Raw genomic sequence first — 4,454 nt, 5'->3', positions numbered from 1 at the left:
CCCCCCCCCCCCCCCCCCCCCCCCCCCCCCCCCCCCCGGTTACAAGAGGCTCAGAGAGAAGTGATTTGCCCAAGGTAACAGGCTGACACATAGCAGAGCCGAAGTCACTGACAGATCTGGGCCTGCCCCTGCCCCTGGCCCTGCCCCTGCGCCTGCTACAGTGTGGGGGAGCTCGTGCTTCCCCATACTGCTCCGCCCCCCGCCCAGCCCTGCACACAGTAGGTACTCAGGAAATAAGCGTGGAACTGATCTGACTCCAAGCAGGCAGAGGATGGAGGAAGGGACAGGGGCAGAGCCAGGACTGGGGGGCTTCTGAGGCTGTTTGCCAAGAAGTGGACCATCTACCCCAAACTGGAGGCACGACTTCACGCAGCTGTACTTCTGGGCAACACCCCCACCCCCGGGCTGGGGCTGACAGTCCTGTGCTGAGCCGGCCCAAGCAGAGCCTGTCCAGGGGAAGGGCCACAGAGCAGACAGATGCTTCCCTTCCTCAAGGTCTCTGGGCAGTGAGGGCGGTGGCGCAGGAAATTTGCCCCTGTTCCTGGATCTCGTTGCAGAGCACGTGGACTCTGTGGACCGAAGTCTCTGGAGACCAGGCGAGGGCAATCGGAGAAGAGCCATTGCTACTTCGTGGCACTCACTACCGACCAGGCCCTGCGGGTGCCCTTTCGGTGCCTCTGTCCCCAATAGGTCTGCAAAGGGAAGCATTCATGTCCCCATTTGAGGGTATCCAGTGCAGCACCTCTACTTTGTTGTTTTTTTAAGATTTCACTTTGGGGGCACCCACCTGGGTGGCTCATCGGTGGAGCGTCCGACTTCGGCTCAGGTCATGATCTCACGGCTCTCGTGGTTCGAGCCCCACATGGGGTCGCTGCTGTCAGCACGGAGCTGGTTTCGGATCCTCTGTTCCCCTCTCTCCGCCCCTCCCCCGCTCTCTCTCTCTCTCTCTCTCTCTCTCTCTCTCTCTCAAAAATAAACATTCATTTATGTTCATTATTATTATTTTTAAATGTTTAAGGTTTATTTATTTTTGAAAGAAAGAGAGAGACAGAGCACAAGCAGGGGAGGGGGAGAGAGAGAGAGAGGGAGACACAAAATCTGAAGCAGGCTCCAGGCTCTGAGCTAGCTGTCAGCACAGAGCCCAAACAAGGCTTGAACTCGAGAACTGTGAGAGCATGACCTGAACCGAAGTCAGCCACTTAATTGATTAGGTGCCCCAAATAAATAAAACTTAAAAAATAAATTTTAAGGGGCGCCTGGGTGGCTCAGTCGGTTAAGCCTCCGGCTTTGGCTCAGGTCAGATCTCACGTTCATGGGTTCGAGCCCCGCATCAGGCTCTGTGCTAACAGCTAGAGCCTGGAGCCTGCTTCCGGTTCTGTGTCTCCTTCTCTCTCTGCCCCTCCCCCTCTCATGCTCTGTCTCTCTCTGTATTAAAAATAAAACAAAAACAAAAACAAAAAAATAAAATAAAATAAATTTTAAGAGCACCTTGGGTGGCTCAGTCGGTTGAATGACTTCGGCTCAGGTCATGATCTCACAGTTTGTGGGTTTGAGCCCTGCATTGGGCTCTGTGCTGACAGCTCAGAGCCTAGAGCCTGCTTCAGATTCTGTGTCTCTTTCTCTCTCTGCCCCTCCCCTGCCCACACTCTGTCTCTTTCTGTCTCTCAAAATAAATAAACGTTTAAAAAAAAGGTTAAAAATTATATATATATATATTTATTTATTTACGTATTTTTAAGTAATCTTTATACCCAGTGTGGAGCTCAAACTCATGACCCCAAAATCAAGAGGTCTGTGCTCCACCGACTGAGCCAGCCAGGGGCCCCTCCCCTAAGTGATAGGCAAGGAAACGGAGCCTCAGAGAAGGAAGGAGTTTGCCCAAGGTCATAGCCAGCACCAGGATGCTGGGAGTTAAGCTGAAGTCTGACCTCGAAGCCGATGTATTTCTTACTGCCTCCCTGTCCCTGGAGTGTCCCCCTCTGTTCTTCTCATGGCTGGCTCTTCCTCATCTCAGCCCATGTGTCACCCACTCCCGAGAGGCCTCCCCTGCCCCCACCCGTCCCCTTACTGTCTCAGCCCCTTGCTCATTCACCTGGCACACGTCACCACTATATTATGGTCACCATGAAGAATGGCAGTTATTATATTAATTTGTGTTACACGTTCATCTCCCCCAACTCCCCATAAGTTCCGTGGGGACAAGGATTATTTGCGTCCAACGTGATTCCCTTGGGCTCCTCCACTCGTTCTTAGCACGTAGTAGGTGCCCAACCATGTTTGTTGCCTCAGAGCCCTCCTCTATGGGCAGTGGGTGCCATACTCCCCTCCCAGGGGGCAGCACACGTCCACATTGCCCTGGGTCTTTCCCCCTGACCTCTCTCCCATCCCTCCCCTGCCACCTGGGTCGCAGCTGCCAGGTGTCACCTTCTTGCTCTGTCGCTTGGAAGAGAGCTGGTCCAAAGCTGGCGGGATGGAGGAGGGGAGCAGGGCCTCTCTGAGCTAGCAGACAAAGGGCATGTGTTCCCATCCAGCGCACTTCCTGGGTTTCCATTGCAGGAAGCCTGGCACCTGCCAAGGTGACACTGACACCACCTGGGCTGGTGTGGGACAGCCTTAACCAGGACACTCCTCTCCACCCGGGAGCAGAGACGCAGGTGGAAAGGGCAGCGGGGGGTGCTGGACAGCAGGTAGGTGGTGGCAGCTGGGCCTTCACATCCCCCTTCCTCCTTCCCCCTTCCCCAGCCAGCCTTAACCCAGAGCAGATGTGCAGAGGTCTGGGCCCCAGATGGAGTTGGTGTGACTTTGGACAAGGCCCCAGATCAACCCTTTGGGGCCTCATTGTCCCATCTGGGGGTGCAGTGAGCTGGCTCAGGGAAGATCATGAAGATGAAGCCCCATTTTTATCTGTTTTAAATAAGCTTCTGGGTCACAAGCACTGGAAACGGGGGTTCTAGGGCCCAAACTATCTGCAAACCCCTGGATCGCACCTTCCTCCGTGAGGTCCTCCTGTCTCTGGCAGTCAGCAGCTCCTTCCTTCCTCCTGGGGAAGCCAGCGCTGCAGGCCGGGGAATGAGCTGGCCCCAGGCCCCAGGCAGCCTGGAGTCCCAGTCCCCTCTGCCACAAAGTGTCTGCAAGCCGTGACTCCCGCAACTGTGAGGGCGGCGGGTGCAGGGCCTCAGGACCAGCACAGTGGCATGTGCACCCGGGACACTGGCTGGTGTGGGTTTGAACCCAGCTCTGCCACTCGCCCCTCATGTGGCCTTGCACCCCTCTGAGCCGCAGTTTGCTCAACTGTAAAGCAGAAAGACCCAGCCCTGTCACTGGGACAGTCCTGGAGATTCAGCACAGAGGTCTGAAGGTCGGGCACCTGAAGGACAGGCAGGCTCCCCATCTGCAGCTCCTGTGATGTTGTGATTGCAGTGTGGCTGAGGGGGCCCATCAAAGGGGATGACAAAAAGTGGGTGAGGGGTTTAGAGAGGCTGGGAGGAGGAGCGGGAGGAGGAGCAGGAGAGGCAAGGGATCCAGGTGCCCCCCTCATGACCCCCATGAGCTTGAGCCGCCCCCAGGGAGCAGTGCCTGAGCCATCCTGGCCAGGGCGACTGTAGCTTTCGCCACAAGGGAAAGCTAGACCCTGCCTGGCCTCCCCGCCCCTCCCATGGCGCTGGGTCCAGCGCTCCTCTGGCCTCAGCCACTGTGGCTTTAATCAAAAGAACAATCTGTTTGCTTCTGAATCAGACCCAGATTCCTTTTCCCAGCAATGTTCCCGAGGCCTCCAGGGACCCAGGCGGCCCATCCCGGCTCTATCAACTGCCCCAGGGCCCAGGCTCTGTTCCCTCCTCCCAGCTCTAAGTTCTATCTACTCTGGCTTGGAGGGGGTAGTGCAGGAGGTGGGAGAGAGTCAGAGACGAAAACCCCCATGGCAAAGCAGGTGACCTGATTGCCTGCTGGGCCCTGCCTAGCAGGCTTCCTGGAGGGACCTGTGCGGGCCCCCCCCCCTCCCTGGGGGACACTGGGACCCAAAGGCTTCCAGATCCACACAAGCAGGGATGACAGCAAACTGAGATGCCCTCGATTATCTTTTATCCTCAGGCTGACCCCAAGGGGTAGCTGCCATCACTCCCATTTTACAGACAAGAAACTGAGGCTCCAGGAGGCGGAGCGACTGCCCAGGGTCACTCGGTTAGTGAATGGCCTTGGAATCCAGATCCACCCGACTCTTAGGACCTGGGAGCTCTCAGGCCAAACTCGGATGGAAGTACCCCGTCCCCCTTCCAACCGACAAGGCCGGTGGGGCCACCAACCCAGGTGACCTAGGGAAGGAGGAGGGAGCAAGGATCACGTAGGGCGCACAAAAGGCCCGGGGGTGGGGCAGCGGGGGGAGGCCTCCCACCCCAGGCCTGGGCCCTGGAGACTGGAGGAGGGGTCGAGGGAACAAAGGGCGGGCGGCGGGGGCG

At 57.2% G+C, this 4,454-nt stretch overlaps 1 protein-coding gene across 1 annotated transcript in view; it reads left to right on the top strand.

The window, feature by feature from the left end:
- The first annotated feature begins 4,287 nt into the window (after positions 1-4,287).
- The window catches only part of FBLIM1 (filamin binding LIM protein 1), a 23,264-nt gene continuing 23,097 nt past the window's right edge, over positions 4,288-4,454 (top strand). Inside the window, exon 1 of the mRNA XM_029949646.1 lies at positions 4,288-4,305. The gene's annotated coding sequence lies outside the window, so the exon portion shown is untranslated. The remainder of the gene's footprint in view (positions 4,306-4,454) is intronic.

This window comes from Suricata suricatta, chromosome 8 (genome assembly GCF_006229205.1).
Source record: "Suricata suricatta isolate VVHF042 chromosome 8, meerkat_22Aug2017_6uvM2_HiC, whole genome shotgun sequence".
Classification (NCBI taxonomy): domain Eukaryota; kingdom Metazoa; phylum Chordata; class Mammalia; order Carnivora; family Herpestidae; genus Suricata; species Suricata suricatta.
Note: the sequence above shows the minus strand (reverse complement) of the source record. Positions and strands in the feature narration are given on the sequence as shown.